This window comes from Hemibagrus wyckioides, linkage group LG13 (assembly GCF_019097595.1).
Source record: "Hemibagrus wyckioides isolate EC202008001 linkage group LG13, SWU_Hwy_1.0, whole genome shotgun sequence".
NCBI lineage: Eukaryota > Metazoa > Chordata > Actinopteri > Siluriformes > Bagridae > Hemibagrus > Hemibagrus wyckioides.
Genome location: NC_080722.1, coordinates 20,076,003 through 20,093,739, shown reverse-complemented (window position 1 = coordinate 20,093,739; position 17,737 = coordinate 20,076,003). Strand labels below are relative to the sequence as shown.

At 38.7% G+C, this 17,737-nt stretch overlaps 2 long non-coding RNA genes across 3 annotated transcripts; both read right to left on the bottom strand.

Annotated features, from left to right (window-relative positions):
* Positions 1 to 424: 424 nt before the first annotated feature.
* Positions 425 to 1,033, bottom strand: LOC131363532 (uncharacterized). Its single transcript, XR_009206341.1, has 3 exons — positions 959 to 1,033; positions 707 to 799; positions 425 to 523 (listed from the first exon to the last, which is right to left on the bottom strand). It is a non-coding gene; the product is annotated as an uncharacterized LOC131363532 (long non-coding RNA).
* An 11,402-nt stretch (positions 1,034 to 12,435) lies between these two features.
* On the bottom strand, positions 12,436 to 17,737 carry LOC131363533 (uncharacterized). 2 transcript variants are annotated; one of them, XR_009206343.1, is made up of 4 exons: positions 16,123 to 17,737; positions 15,911 to 16,009; positions 15,287 to 15,613; positions 12,436 to 14,772 (listed from the first exon to the last, which is right to left on the bottom strand). It is a non-coding gene; the product is annotated as an uncharacterized LOC131363533 (long non-coding RNA). The 2 variants fall into 2 exon arrangements; XR_009206342.1 differs by lacking the exon at positions 12,436 to 14,772 and having other exon boundaries at positions 15,236 to 15,613.

Here is a 17,737-nt window from a genome sequence, read left to right as displayed (position 1 = left end):
AAGGCAAGACATTATTTTTAGGAAGTGTTCTGCTTATTTGTCTTATATGATGTAAAATGTGGAAACTGCACAGAAGTTAATGATGTTCATCAGATTTTATTTCTATTTATTCCATGTTAAATATTACACACAGTGATATACTGACCCTCTGAGTCTGTTTACACACACACGACTGTCGCAGCTTCTTTGTCTTTTGCAAATCTGTAATAATGAGAATAAAAAATGATCATGTCTTCAGTCTGAACAAAACTGATGAGGAAAATAAATTTTATTATTTTTAATTTTATAATATTGTATATTCATGTCCCTTAAAATACACATTTACACTTTTGTGTTCTCCTTCCCTGTGAGAAAGAAAAACATGACACTATTTTAGAACAGAAACTGGTCATGTTTAGAGAGTACACAAGTACTACACAGATCCAGTAGAAAGTCGATATTTGTAAAGCAAGGTAGCACACAGCAAAGACGCTTTCAGTGGGTAGGAGAATAAGTTGCAGATCCACTGTCCGCTCACCATTTCCTGTTTATAATGATGTGTGGAAAAGAAGAAAAAGTTCCATAAGTATTTATTAACTAGACTGATTTCATTAACATTTTTGTGTTAATGTCATTTATATTTTTCAGTAATTTCACACTAACATATTTTGCAGTGATGAATTTTATAGTATTATTATTAAAATCACAGACCATAGAGCTCACTCACGTGCTTTTAGGATCAGCTCTACTAATAACACAACAGTGTTCACAAGAACAACCCCCACTGTACCAAACATGAACACAACCAAATGGGGTAAAGCTGTAATAGAAATACAGGGGAATTTTTACTTTTCCCTTTTACCTGAGATTATTGTTTTGTAATTTAAAATGAAGGTACGTTATGGCCCTATTTTTAATTTGGATACATGTTGATGGAGACACAGCAGTGTACTGTGACAGAAAATAATAGTGTACTTACAGTGATGTGTCCTAGTGTTTCTGGAGTTATATCTTCGATCTGTGGTAATTAAAGCAAAATCACTGATATCAGCAGTATCAAGTCTGTGATTGTAGAAACAAAATCTCTTCCCTGTTCATGTCTTAAAGTAATCTTGGGTATTGTAGTAAAATAGCTGCTAATTTCTCCTGTATTGATTGTGGAAGTAGGAAGGATCTCCTTATTTTTCCCAACTGCTTTCAGAATGTTGGTTTATGTTGAGGTAAAAATATATATATATTGAAATCTGTGTGCGTTTTTTTTGTAACTTGAGGTAATTTATTTGTTTATAGAAGTTGGTAAGGTAAACACAATTGTTATTTACACCCTGATAAAAACAAAACAAAACATAGAATTGAAATATGTATTTTCCCCTCTGTCTGATCTACTTTTTTCCCCATGACTTCATGACGAAAAGAGGCTGGTAAATGAATCTTACTGACTGTTATGAAGCATCTACTCCTTCCATAACTGTTAAAAAAAGTCTTTTGAATAATTGAATGAATAATTATTTGCTTTTCTTTGTTAAATATCCACAGTGCTGTTACTTGTGAATGAACTGTTACTACAGAAACAATAACTTTCAGTATTACAATGAATGCATTAATATAAAAAATATAAATACTCAGGTCTGTACAATTAAAAAAAAAAAAATCAACACTTTCTGATTTGAGAATTCACCTGCAGTATTTTTAATATAAAAAAAGATTACTATTACTGAGGTGTGCCATCATATTGTGCATGTCATATGTACACTGCTTAATATTTCAACACAATAGATAGTCTAAACAGTTCAGTATCCTTCTGAAATTAACAAAAACAGACATTTCACAACTCCACATTCTTTCAGCTTAAACTGTTCTACATGGAAGTAAATGCTAATGATATTTGGTCTGTTACAGAGGGGAGATGCTCTAAGGGGGTTTACAATTTCATATATCACAGGATCTACAGAATCTGTTCTTTTGTGTTTGTTAATAAAGAGCACTGCTGTGTGAACTTCATCAGCTGTAACATCTAGACCAGGAGTCTCCAACATGTCGCTGAGTAGCTCGCCCAAAGTGTCAAGGAATATGTACAAAACTGATAAAATCAAATGAACTCAACAAACCTGTTTAAATTTCTCCACAATCAAACTTACAAATGTATGTATGTATGTATGTATCATACTTCTTTGCACATGCTCGCGCATCAGGCAGTTCAATAAATTCATTCATCAATCAATTTCACACACAGCTAGCATCAAGACCATACATGCAAACGTTACAGAAACTTAAATATATAAGCAGGAATTGAAGCAGTTTGGAAAAAGGGTAAAGAAAACTCATTGCAGATCCTTTTAACTTGGAATCTGCTGGAGATTCGACAGTGTTAGGAAAAAAGCTACAATGCTGCCAAAGTAAAAGTGGTGAATGAATCTATCCTGCTGCCAGAAGATGCAGGAAGAGTGAGCTGTAGACATTTCTTATTAGTGCAGCTGGTGTTTCAGAGTAAAGTATTGTGTAATATTTCCCATTGCACTTGCATATGAAATCTTGCACCTTGCCATAAAAATACTATTATTTAATCCCATAAAGTCAAATACAATTGCAAGTATCTGGTACCGTAAATATCAAAGGTTTGAGGCCATCAGTGTATGTGCCATGGGACGTGTCAATCATAATTTGCTGATAAATAAAGGAATTCATGTCAGTGAACAAAATGTGACAGTAATAACTGATAAATTTAGTCAGCATGTTCACACAAAAATAGCTTATTCAGCTGGTTTGGTTTATGGCTATAAGCTGTGTAAATAAATGCTACGAATACTATTAGAGAAGTAGCTCTTGCCTTCATTTCATCAAAGTAGCTCTCATGGAAAAAAAGATTGAAGACCCCTGATCTAGACTGTATGTTTAACAGAATAATCATCATATAAAATTCTGAACTCAGAGGTTCCCCATTAACCAAAGACATTTCTACACTGAACTGTCTGCATCCTGCTCTGTATAGAGTATTATTCTCTATAAACAGGTCAGGCTTTAGGAATGCCAGCAGGATAAACCTATGTTAGAGAGGACTCATATAAACTACATCTATAAAAATAGACAGAAATAAAATGCAAGCAGAAACACAGAGTGATGTCATTATCCCAATTTATATTCCCTCTTATTTGTCAGAGCTAAAGATTTATCCAACATGGATTTCTACATATCACTTTAGTTTGTTGACATAATCTCTGGCATTAACAGACACTAAGAATGTTGTGTATGAATGTATTTATACTTTGAAAGACATCTGTGAAATTAAACTGATTATGAAACTCATTTTCTTGTGCTGTAAAACATGTTTACATTTTAATGTAGCTTTAACCATTTCTGTTTAATTGACATGAATTAGTTTTTTAAAATACGCTATCAAAATAAAAAGCATTTTTAAAAAAGAGTTGAAATGTAATGAATACCTGGTGAAAAGTTTAGATGTGTAAACAGTGTAATCAGGGTCAAGATTTGGAGGAATGCAGGATTTTCCTCTTATCTTCCTGATTGTCTGTTCTGTTCTGCTTTAAATAAAACAATTAGAACTTCGTAAGTACATAAAATCCATGTGTAAGAAAAAAATCTAGTGGAAAAGCTTCTCCACCAACAATAAACAGTAATGACACAGGACTGGTACTTACCTTTCACATCAATATTCAGATCATAATGGATGTAGATCATCCCTAAAGCCCTTAGAACCTCCAGAAGCAACCTCCTTGATATCCAGAATATATACTCTGCAACAACAAAGAGCAATTTTTACATCTTCATCTTCACATGATACATCTCACACTGGTCTTGATGAAGTTATTAAATCTGCTGCACACTACAGAATCTACAATACCTGCTAATTTCTTCTCAAATTAATAATCAACTCCAGAATTATTGACTTTCTTCATGTTCAAAAGCTGTGGGATTTTACATAATAGGATGTGGTTTGAGACATGGCTGAAACTGGAGGATGTAATCATCTGCTGTGTTTCAGTATTACAGAAATATTAACGAGAATAAAATAAGGTGAATCTGCCAGTGCTTCTTGTATCTATAAGATATAAGATTAGAAACATCATATTTTAAAGGACTTTGCTCTAAACTAAAAAAATAATAATTATTTTTAACTTTTTTTTTTTTGGAAAAGATCCTACAATAGTTTTAACATTGATTCTCTTCAAAAGGTAATGTTTAAACACCAGTGGACTTATTCCAGTATAAGGATTTGTGTAACTGTTCTGTATTAAAATACAGGAAATTATTTAATATGCTTTAAAGCTGGTTCTTAACACTACACCTGATTCAGTAGGACTAGAAAACAGAAAATAACAGGAATTCAGACAGGAGAAGAAAAAACATTTTACTTTTTAATAAATAATCATTAATACTCGATCATTCGACATCCCATGATGTTTAACCTTTCATCTGACTGATGAAACTACAACATTTCACACTCATGTTCTGGCTGTAAACACGTTCACATAAACCCTGGAATGATATCTGAGGATGATATTAATATGTAAATATAACACAAAAAATTCAGAATTCATATATATATATATATATATATATATATATATATATATATATATATATATATATATATATATAGTTCCTCTAGGACTCTGGTACTACATAAAACACAGAACTAAATAAGACAACACAGAACCAAGAACTATAAACTAAGTGCACAAACGCTACTTAAAGTACATGTGTGCAAGACATAGTGCTAGTATGTAACCTGGTGTAGCTCCCTTTTGAGGGAACTTGACACTGTGTCATAGCTGACGCTATGGGAATGCCAATACCAACACTGCCACAAACGAGCCAGGAGCAGAGCATCACTACGCCGGTAAGACCCAGGACACAGGAGTGGGGTCCAGGTCCAGGTTATAAAACCCGATAAAGGTGTGTGGAGAGGACCAGCCTGCCGCAGCACAAACAAACAAAAACAAAAGCAGCCAAGACAGACGAAAAAGGGAGAAGACCTATGCCTTACACAATAGGCATAAGTCCCAAGAACCTGAACTGGGCACAGCAGGTGCAGTCTCCCCTGCTCCACCAACTTGTGGGGCAGAGGGCAGAAGGCTTGCAGAAAGGCTGGATGTTTGGCTTTTAGCAGAGCTGTGTTCAGTGTCAGAAACTCCTCAGAGGCTGACTCCACTGGCTCAAAGGGGGCTTGAAGAAGCCCTTTCAGGACCATTTAGAGGTCCTAGGAGGGGAGACATGGTCTAGAGGAAAGCCTCCAGCCACCTGGCACAGAAGGTGAGAGACCTGAGAACTGGCACGTGACTTGCAATGGCTGCTACGTATACCTTAATGTAGAGGGTGATAGGCCCTCAAAGAGGCAAGTCTGCAGGAACTCTAGCACTGTACTAATATGGCATTCAAATAGATCCTGACGACACCAAATACACCAGAATTGAGAGTCAAGAGAGTAAACAGAGTCTAGGAACTGCTCCCCCTTAGGGGCCAGACCAGAGGTTCTAAATCTCAGGGTGGGGGGGAGAATTGCCCATGCACCTGAGAGAGGAGGCTCCTCCTGATGGGAATCTCCCAAGAAGCACCATCCAGAAGGGAAAAGAGAAATGCACAGGGAGCCCTCCTAAATGCCACGGGCAGGGCAGCCATCTAGGGCCACTCCCCAGCCCAAAAGGAGGGGTGTCTGTTGAAAGATTCCTGCGACCAAGACACACCCTAAGAGTGGGACCCAAGGTGAGAAACCAGGGTCTGTCCACATAAGGGTACAAAGCTTGTGGTACGTAACCCTTGTGACCCTGAAAAGGGTGTCTGTGGGGGTGAAAACCCCTGCTCCTGAGCCAGAGTTGAAACAGTCTCGTGTAGCAGATCCAAAGGAATAGCTTTGGCCACTACAATCTGACCTTTACAGCAGAAAGGATGGAATTCCTTATGTGGTCAAGCACGGCATCTCAATGCCTGGCTGCCACTCCCCACAACTGAGGCAAGATGAGCCAGACATCTGGATAACTGAGTAAATGGATTCCCTGGGCAATAAGATTAGGCCTAAAAGGAGAACCCAGCACTATGCCCCAAACCAGGGGAGTCTCCTGTGTTCTGGCAAGATGCATACACTACCAGTCAAAAGTTTGGACACACCTTTTAATTCAGTGTTTTTTGTTTAGGTATTTATTTTCTACATTCTAGAACAATACTGGGGATTTCAAAACTATGAAATAACACTCATGGACTTAAGTAATTCATATGTAATGACAACAAAAAACAGTCAGTTGTTATTTTAAGACACGAAGGTCAGGTGTTCTGGAATAGTTCTTGCAAGAACAGTATTGTCAAGTGCATTTGCAAAACCCATCAAGCACCATGATGAAACTGGCTCACATGAAGACCATCCCAGTAAAGCAAGACCAAAACTTACCTCTGCTGGAGAGGAGAAGTTCATTTAGAGTTACCAGCCTCAGAAATCACCAATTAACAGCACCTCAGATTAGAGCCATTATGAAGGCTTTACAGAGCATCAGTAGCAGACATATCTCAATATCAACTGTTCAAAGGACATTATTGTGTATTTCGGCCGCCTTCAGCATTGTTTTACAATGTACAAAGAAATAAACATCAGGAAAGACCATGGAATTAGAAGATGTGTCCAAACTTTTGACTGGTAGTGTATGTAAAGATATGCACCCTTATGGATTATCATCGCAAAACAGTCCTCTGACCTGATCTGCAACAGAGCGCAGGGTCAGCCATGATACAGCACCCCTGGAGCAGAGAGGGTTAAGGGCCTAGCTCAAGGGCCCATCAGTGGCAACTTGGTGGTGCTGGGGCTTGAACCCCCGACCTTAAAAACTTGAGCCACCACCGCCCCATTACATTAAAAGTAAAAACATATCAAATGTGTACTCTTCTCTGACATCTATACTCATATACCCACAGCAACACTCGACACATGCAAACATGCACACACACACACACACACACACACACACACACATTATTAGACTCATTTAAAATAAAATAAGAAATGGTTGAAATACCTACCTACAGCGATAACACACAGAAAAGGAATAAGCAGCAGCAGGAGCACGATTATCAGAGCTACTTTCACGTCAGTGTTTACTCTATAGAAGATAGCCACAAAAATAGCTAGACAATAAAAACAAAAAAGGTTAGTACATATTACACAAATATACACTGTGCTTCATAAAGGGAAAGGAAAAAAATCTATATCATTCATAGAATATACTTTATTGCGCTAACTGCAGCAAGCAGCTGTGATAATTAATTCAGATCTCTGCATTTTTATATGATAAAATCCAATTTATGCTGTGCAACAAAATAGATAATATATAAGATAAGAAGTAAGAAGAAATCAGGAATTTATCTTTTGGGTCTAAGATCTTTGTCTAATCCTGTCTTACTATAGGCTTACAAAGGCTACTGAGCCTGAGGTCATGCATCCCTCCTCAAACAGATTTGATTTCCAGTTATAGATTGATCTCATAGATGAGGTGTTTGCATTCTGAATGGTCATGATCACTATCAGGCAGCCAGACTGTGGTCAGATTTAATCTCTCACACATTCCCAGATATGGTACAAAAAAACTTGTGTGTAATTGTCTTATAGATAGGTATTCTTATTTTTCATGAAGGGTTTTGCGTGTGTATTTCTGGAGTTTATCCTGATCCCAGAGGATGAAGACAAAGGACATGTGCACACTGTATAGCTAACGCTCTTCTGCTGTCATCTACAAACAAATAAACAAAAAGAACATTTGCATTACTTTTAATTTGAGTTGAAATATAAACTTACCAAACTTCATTAAATCATAGTCAGAAGTCATAAAATGAAGACCAGACTTACCTTCCTTTTTATAACATGTGTAAGATAGGTAGCCTAGTACAAGTGATCCGATTACAAATCCAAGTATACACAAAATGACAATTGCAATATGCAGAAAGGAAAGACCTGTGTGGCACAAACACCAGAGTTATTAAAAGGAGCAGGGCCATTTTTACTTTCTTTAGGGTATTGCACATCACAAGATATTACTCCATATCCAACTTATTAAGACATCATTTCTGCTACATGTTTACATCTTTTGTGTATAAAAATACAGTGACTTCGGTAAATTAGGAAACATTTTTACCCACCAATCTCCATTATTTCAATCAGAGTTTCACCAGAATCCAGCTTTGTGTAAACAGTACACTTATAAACTCCTGCATCTTTACTGGTCACATCAAGTTTCCATGAGCGATCTCCTCTGTGAAAAAATTAGCTCTTTCACAATAAAGTTGGTTCAGAGACTCTGGTCGACTCTGGTCACACAAGTGCACTAGAGTTTCACTGTCAATTCTCTTCCACTCTACTTCTCTACAGTGGTAGAGGAGTTTCTACAAAGCAGGGCAGCATCACTGAGTCTCCCAGTTGAACAATGAGAGGGCCAGGTGGACCGTGGACATGGAACCCTAAAGTGAATAAAAACACTGTTAAAAGATGTTGGCCTAATGTGTTAACTGCTGTTCAGGTCAGAATGTCTCAATATACTCCCCACAGTTGTGTGGGTTTCCTTCATATAGGCAATACCAGTTTCCTTTACTCTCTACAGAACCAAAAGTTCAGGGTGTGGAATCTGATCTGATCCGCCTGATGTTACCTGGGTGAAGTCAAACCAAAAGTCCAGGTGTAGTAGGTAACTCAGTGTGCTTCAGGTTGGATATGTGTTTATTATTCTGTATTGTACTTGTGTGATAGAAAAATATCGGCGAGAATCAAGGGGAAGGTGTACAAGACAGTGGTGTGACCGGCCATGCTGTATGGTTTAGAGGCAGAGGAAGAGACAGGAGTCAAAGCTGGAGGTAGCACAGCTGAAGTTGTTGAGGTTCTCTTTGGGAGTACATCAGAGGGACAGTTCATGTTGGACGTTTTGGGGGACAAAGTTAGGGAGGCCAGATTAAGATGGTTTGGACATGTTCAGAAGAGGGAGAGTGAGTATATTGGTCAGAGAATGTTGGACACGGAGCTGCCAGGCAGGAGGCAAAGAGGAAGGCCAAAGAGGAGGTATATGGATGTAATAAATGAGGATATGAAGCTAGTGGGTGCAAGTGTTGAGGATGCAGAAGATAGGGATAGGTGGACAAAGATGATTCGCTGTGGCGACCCATTGATTTTACTAGTATTATAATAGGGAAGAGCTACCTGGTGAGTGGGAATAGACCAATGACCAAATTAACAGAATATGGGGTTAAAAATATAAACAACTGTATCAGCATCTAAATGTTTGCAGACATGTCTGCACTAAAAGCATTTTTTAGAACATACATTATAATTTCACAAATGATATTTTTACTATCACCATCTCTCTACCTAAGTCCTTCTCTATGTTTCACTGTCTTAAACTGTCACGCCATTGCTGACTTCACTTCAACCCCCATTTTCCCATCAGCATCACCAACTACGTGTCATGTGACTGTGTCATGTGTTCAAGATCACTAGACTTTCAATTACACACACTGGTTCATAATCACACTCACCCTTAAACCCAGACTTTCTTGAAAATTTAGTGAATATGCAAATTTGCCCATGACGTTATCTATTTTCTTCTAGAAACTTTTTGATCCTTGTACCATATCTACAGAGAAAGTGCATTATTACGTAGGTCATTAGATTTATATATGTCACCATTTTCATTCCATAACTCAGTTACAAAAATTTGAACCTTATTGAACCAGTGTCATGAGAATACACAGAGTCACTGTTAGAATTTTAGGTTCACATGTATAAGAAGCCTGAGCCGTGCTTCTGCCATTGATATCAGGGAAGCTTCTTGCCAAAAGACCACCCAGAGTTAGGGAATGAATAGCAAAACTCTTCCAAATTTACTGAGACCAACAGGAAGTATTTATACAGAAGAAATGTGTGGAATTTAGTGTTATCTATTAAAAACAAAATGCATCAGCACAAAGATACATGGTGGTTGATGTGTTCATTGGTGGTTTGGCGAGTTTATTATGAAAATGGTTATCTAAATTACAGAAGTCTGTGAGTATCTGTGTTCGGCACATGTTCATCAAAAAAAAACCAAAAAAAAAAAACCAGAAAGAATTTCACAAGTATATCATGGTCATAAACAAATAGTATCACACAGTCAGCCCAGAGCAGAGAGTGCTGAGACATATTTAAAAAAAATATCAATCAAATACAGGTGCAGGTTAGTCACTTTAATATAAACAATGCTCTGCAAAAAATTGAGAGACAGAATTATAAGATAAAACAAGCAATAGTAGAGCAATTTACAAACATCAATCAGAGGGCAAAGAAAAAGATTAGGACTATGAAAGATCAAAAACCAGAAACACAATCAATAAACAAATGTTTGCTAATACAATGACACAAGAAGAGAGCAAATAAGTCACAGTTTGTGTGTGTACTGAGACACCTTTTTGTATGCTATGAGTGTTTTAATGACCATTTTCCAAGAAAATTTGATTGGACATTTAAAATATAAAGCAAATACCTATTTTCATAGACCATTTCTTCTTATTATTTATTTATTTATTTATTTATTTAAATAAAAAAATTATAAATTTTAAATAAAAATAAGTTTTGATTGAGAAACTAAAATGATTTTGTGTCATCCACACAATATTTTATCCAATTAACTTTAAAAACAGAGTTGAGAGTGTTGAAGCCTAAAGCCCTTTATATATATCTTTTGTTTTTATGATCAATGCTTTTCTCTGTTGTTCATTTGCTTGTTTGTTTTTTTTCCAAATAAACATAAACATCTTTGAATAAGGCAGGACATACCAATTTAGATACATGCTTAAGACAATAATATTCAAGCTTGAATTGTCAAATTTCTCTTTAATCAACAGTCAAAATGTTTTAGTTTTGTGGATCAAAGATACAGTTAATTTAGGAAATGCTACAATCACACAAGTATTTATTTCAGATTTACTTTGATTCACTGATAAACCCAGTGGCGGTCCGTGCATTTCACACCTAGGCCTTCACTGGTGTCCTAACTGAATTAATCCACCTCTAAACCATCATTATCACGCCACCATGGGCGTCGCTAGGACATTTTCTACTCAGCCCTCCTAAAATTCTGCGATTCTCCATAAACTGTACACAAATTCATGATTCAGTCCCCTTTAAATTTCATATGAAAATGGCGGCAGACTTCGGCTCTTCCCCGTCTTTCAGCGCGTTCTGAAAGCATCATCCGAAATGAGACACAGTGAATATAGAAACAATGTATATGGGTGGGTCGCTGCCTCTGACTACTCCAATTATCCAATCAAAGGACAGGAAATTGCTGACGTAATCGTATGCCTGCTAGATGGCCCCAGTGACGCCAACTCGAAATCTGATTGGTTAAGGTAGCAATTTCATTGCCACTTATTTTAAGCTACGGACGCCTGCACTATTGATTCTGAAGGCCTCAAGGCAGATTTTCACTCTGGTGACACATGATGTCAGCCACTGGCTGAAATATGATTGGATAAATACTCATCATAAATATACACTACTGGAAGCAGCGCAACCAAGAGAAAAGCTATGAAATGTAGAGAATAGACTATTGGGAATAATTTAATACACATTTATGGAAAAAATATATTAAATATATTAAAATGGAAGTCAGTTATTCAGATCACTGCTGTTTAGGCCAGCAGAGAAGGCCTTGCTGGCCCTGACGGCCCACCACTGGATAAACCTGAAGGCTCTGAAAACAACTGTAATGTCTGCTGTGTTACAGGAACCTGATTCTTCTCTTCAAAAATAAACATGAATCATCTGCCAGCTGGATAATAACATAAACCTGATCTGATCTGCTGTCTTTATACCATCTGTTGAATGTATTAAAAATAAAAAAAATCTTTTTTTCAAAACGTTTTCATAAAAATGTTCGAATGTGATTGTTTGATGATTAAAAAACAAATAAACAAACAAAAAGCATTGTTTTGAAATCCTTTTTAACAGCAGTATCATTTGGCCATGCTCATCATTTAACCCTTGTGTTATGTTGCAGGTAAAATTGTCAAATTTTAAAGTTTTAAAATCTAAGATTTGCATACATTTTTTTATGGAAAATGAGTGAATTATCCTCACTGAGCCATGATCTGTGAGAGGTAAACAACACCATTGCACTAAATATTGATTGAAATGATTAGGAATTGAGTTGATAATGAGAAAAACAATGTTGATCAGGATTTTTTGGTTTCTGACACTTTTGGATAATTAAACATGCCCTGAATCAAACTGACCCAAGGACATCATTGCTGTTCCTGAGAAATATAAATAAATATATATATATACATATATATATATATATATATACATACATATATACATACATATATACATACATATATACATACATATATACATACATATATATATACATACATATATATACACATATATATATACATACATATATATACACACACACACACACACACACTATATTGCCAAAAGTATTCGCTCACCCATCCAAATAATCAGAATCAGGTGTTCCAATCACTTCCATGGCCACAGGTGTATAAAATCAAGAACCTAGGCATGCAGACTGTTTTTACAAACATTTGTGAAAGAATGGGTCGCTCTCAGGAGCTCAGTGAATTCCAGCGTGGAACTGTGATAGGATGCCACCTGTGCAACAAATCCAGTCGTGAAATTTCCTCGCTCCTAAATATTCCACAGTCAACTGTCAGCTGTATTATAAGAACGTGGAAGTGTTTGGGAACGACAGCAACTCAGCCACGAAGTGGTAGGCCACGTAAACTGACGGAGCGGGGTCAGCGGATGCTGAGGCGCATAGTGCGAAGAGGTCGCCAACTTTTTGCAGAGTCAATCGCTACAGACCTCCAAACTTCATGTGGTCTTCAGATTAGCTCAAGAACAGTGCGCAGAGAGCTTCATGGAATGGGTTTCCATGGCCGAGCAGCTGCATCCAAGCCATACATCACCAAGTGCAATGCAAAGCGTCGGATGCAGTGGTGTAAAGCACGCCGCCACTGGACTCTAGAGCAGTGGAGACGCGTTCTCTGGAGTGACGAATCGCGCTTCTCCATCTGGCAATCTGATGGACGAGTCTGGGTTTGGCGGTTGCCAGGACAACGGTACTTGTCTGACTGCATTGTGCCAAGTGTAAAGTTTGGTGGAGGGGGGATTATAGTGTGGGGTTGTTTTTCAGGAGCTGGGCTTGGCCCCTTAGTTCCAGTGAAAGGAACTCTGAATGCTTCAGTTTGGAGCTGGCCCCTTCCTCTTCCAACATGACTGTGCACCAGTGCACAAAGCAAGGTCCATAAAGACATGGATGACAGAGTCTGGTGTGGATGAACTTGACTGGCCTGCACAGAGTCCTGACCTCAACCCGATAGAACACCTTTGGGATGAATTAGAGTGCAGACTGAGAGCCAGGCCTTCTCGTCCAACATCAGTGTGTGACCTCACAAATGCGCTTCTGGAAGAATGGTCAAAAATTCCCATGAACACACTCCTAAACCTTGTGGACAGCCTTCCCAGAAGAGTTGAAGCTGTTATAGCTGCAAAGGGTGGACCGACGTCATATTGAACCCTATGGATTAGGAATGAGATGTCACTTAAGTTCATATGCGAGTCAAGGCAGGTGAGCAAATACTTCTGTTATAGCTGCAAAGGGTGGACCGACGTCATATTGAACCCTATGGATTAGGAATGAGATGTCACTTAAGTTCATATGCGAGTCAAGGCAGGTGAGCAAATACTTTTGGCAATATAGTGTAGGTGAGAGAGTGTGTGTGTGTGTGTGTGTGAGAGAGAGAGACAGAGTTTTGTACAGTTCAGTTCTGGGTGTTGAGGAGTCTGATAGCTTGAAGAAAGAAACTGTTACACAGTCTGGTTGTGAGGGCGCGAATGCTCCGGTACCTCTTTCCAGATGGCAGGAGGGTGAAGAATGTGTGTGAGGGGTGTATGAGGTCGTCCACAATGCTGTTGGCTTTGCGGATGCAGCGTGTAGTGTAAATGTCCGTGATAGAGGGGAGGTGATGTTGTCCTGTAGTTGGTGATCGCCTGTATGCCCTGCCACATGTGCTGGGAGTCTCCGCTGTCCTGGAAGTGGCCATGGATTCTCTGGGCGTGTGCGTGCTTTGCCTCTCTGATGGCTCGGGACAGTTTGGCCCTTGCTGATTTTTAAGGCCACCCTGTCCCCTTCTCTGAAGGCGGAGTCTCTCGAATTCAGGAGAGCACACACTTTTGCAGTCATCCATGGAGCGTGTTGTGATGGTCTTGGAGACGGTCACGTCATCGATGCACTTCCCGATGTAGCTGGTCAGTGATGCCGTGTACTCCTCCAAGTCAATAGTCGCCGTTTGTTGCAGCCTCCCTAAACATGTCCCAGTCAGTGCACTTGAAACAGTCCTGAAGAGCAGAGATGGTTCCTGCTGGCCAGGTTTTAACCTGTTTCAGAACTAGTTTAGAGTGTCTGACGAGTGGTCTGTATGCTGGAATCAACATAACAGAGATGTGGTCTGAGCAGCCGAGCTCAGCCCTCAGTGTTCACCCCTCTCCAAGCAAAGTCCACATGCTGGTTGAATTTAGGGAGCACTTTGCACTTTGCATGACTGAAATCTCCAGTGATGATAAATAGTCCGTCGGGGTGAGCATTCTGCAGCTCGCTAATAGCTCTGTAGAGTTCACACAGAGCCTCCTTAGCATTAGCGCTGGGGGGAATGTACACTCCGATAATGAAGGCGGTGGTGAATTCCCGGGGTAAACAGTCACAAACTCCACTAGCGAAGAACAGTCACCAAATTAGACATCTGCATAAAAAGGGGGAAAAAACACAGATAAAAAAACAGGCGAATTAAAAAAATAAAAACATTTTTCATGAAAAGGAAATCAAGTCTCAAACAGTATGACATCAGCAAAAAAAACTGAAATTGAATAAATGACTGAATAAAAGACTGAATAAACATTTCCTTTAGGATTGCAGCACAATATTATTTTTTTATTCATAATCCAATAATGTACATAATCACATCAAATGTGTGCCATTATATAGATTTAACAAAGACATTAATTTACTTATTTGTATATTTACCCAACCACGGCAGATCTGAACCCATTCTGTATGATACAGTTATATGATCAAGTGATTATTTAATCAGACCTTTAACTCTAATAACTACCTTACAGTCCACTTCACTGTGGAATAAAAGTAACTGCACACTGCTGATTATTTTCCTGTAAGAGCAGCACACACTGAGAGTCTGATTCCTCTTCTCTTTCAAAGGTTTGTACGAGTTTTAGTCATGAACGTTGGCGGTTGTTTACCTTCGCTTTACACTCCTCACTAATCAGATTGGTGTTGTGAAGAATACCTGAAGAGGAAAAATAAAAATAATAAACCGTTAGACTGATTTAATTACTTCACATCATTTAACCAATCAGGAAACACTTCTGTAAAGAGCCGTGTGTTAATGCTGAGTGACCGCTGCAGCTCCGAGGGGATTCATGTAAGAGTTAAGAAGAAACCGTTCACATCGTTTACATCGTTCACAACAACAACAACATTTATTCTGTTTACTCACTGTGTGTTGTAGGGCAGCGTTTCCCTTCATGAGCAAATCTGGTGAGTGTCATGTGGAAGTCAGAGATCACCTGAACACAAACACACACACACACACACACACTTAGTGTAGCCAGTCCTCTTACATGAATTTTTTTTTTTCCTGGAAAAACTGGAGAACTCGAGGAAGCCCACACAGACACTAGCAGAACATGTCAAACTCGGAATATCGGAGTTTGCTTGATTTTCCAATAAAATGTGTGATCAAGAAATCACAAATCAAGAAATCCTGGAGGAATGGATTTTAAAATGTTAAAATTATCATCATATGTATATATTATATTTCTTTATTTAAATATCATGTATTTCCTGATTGTTTTCCTCAGTACCTGCAGTGCAGAAGCTCCTTCTCTCTGCATGTTTCTGATGATGGTTTCCACTTGTCCTCGGTCTCTCATACGCACTGTCGCTTCGTTCAGCTCCAGAATCTGAAAAAGATAAACATTTAACTCTATTAAACTGATTTTAATTGAAAGATCTCTATTGTAATCAGATTATCAATAGATCATGTGAGAGGAAATAAGGTTTCTGGATCCTGGACCTGAATTGATGGATGACGTAACGTAAAAAAGATGTATGGATGTAAAAAAGCACAGCAGGAATAAAGGCCTGGGGTAAGAGGGCTTGATGATTCGGTTCTTACTGTAGTGCAGAATTTGAACAGAGATGCAAACAGTGAAGTGGGAGAGAGGACGTGATTGGCTGATCTGATCACCAATCAAAGCTGGAACATAAAATCGTCTTGAAAAATAGTTTTTTTAACCGTATCAGGATGAACTCATTAATATAAACCTGCAATATGGACAGAGCTGCTGTTATACAGAAATAATCAACATGTGACCACCAATCAGAATGCAGCAGTGTGTTTTAAAAACCCTGAGACTCTCTAATAGTCTTCACTCAGTCCAGACAGACACAGGTCTGACCTCACACTATACCAGCTGATGGAAGACTGTCCGAACTGTGCGCGTTTCTAATGCTGAATAATCACCGTGTTTCCCCACAGGAAAACAAAGGAGATAAGAATTTAATAAGAAAACCGGTGTGAAAATAATCCAGAGTTTAATCCAGATTGAAAGGGGGATTTAGGTAGCTGTGAATTTCGCCTGATCAAAAGTTACTTTAAAAAGCTGTCTTCTGTCATGCCTACCTGATAAGAGGATTGATTGATGTTCGACTGAATCAAATTAAAATTAAATCACAGTGAGGGAAATACCATTTCACATGGCTTTGTTAATTGTTTAATGAGGGAGATCTTATAGATAGATCTTGCCATCTTCCGCAAACTTTTGCACGTGGCAGAACTCTGAGTTATACTGAAAGTCCGATGTGTACAGGGTGAACAGGACCGGAGAGAGCACGGTCCCTTATGGTGCTCCCGTACTGCTGACCACAGTGTCAGACCTGCTGTTACGACCCCGAAGTAGGCCTAGGGGAGACTCAGGGTCAGCAACCGGTGGTTTATCAAGCTGATAGTGGGTGAAAGAGTCCAACCGGGTCTAAACAATGACACAGTGTAGACTGGCTGAATGAAAAAAAAAAAAAACAAGGTTTCGCGACACAACCTGTAGTGCTTAATCAGTTTACTGTGCTGTACAACAGAAAACACGTATTTACAATATTTACAAATTTCACAAACAAGCCAAACACGGGGCTGGACAACGGCGGTGCTGAAGAAAAGAAAACCAAGTAAAAGAAAAAATGATACTTCCCTAATGCTGCTTTATTTTTAATACATCCTGGACTACAAACAAAAGTGAAACCAAAAACCTGCCTATACTGCGCTTCCCTTACAAACTTAAATACAGGGGGTGGCACCCGCCCCTTTCCTAAAGTGTCTAGACAGTGTGACGTCCTACGTGTTGCACAGTGTATGAGCGCGCTCTTTCTTACCTGTCCGAGCCCCGTCAGCACAACACTACACAAACACACACAGCTGTACATACACCTCAATACACCAAGTATTTAGATAGACAAACAAACCACGCGATTGCACACACAAGCAGAAACAAAACGCCGCGCCCGATGCGGTGTCAGTGTCTCGCTTTTATAGCCTGACTCTTCTTCCGGTTAATCATCCGGGGCGGCGATAGCGCGACTCGGCTCCTCCCGTCAGCGGCAGGTATATGGCATGCGGCCAACTGCATCACGTTCCT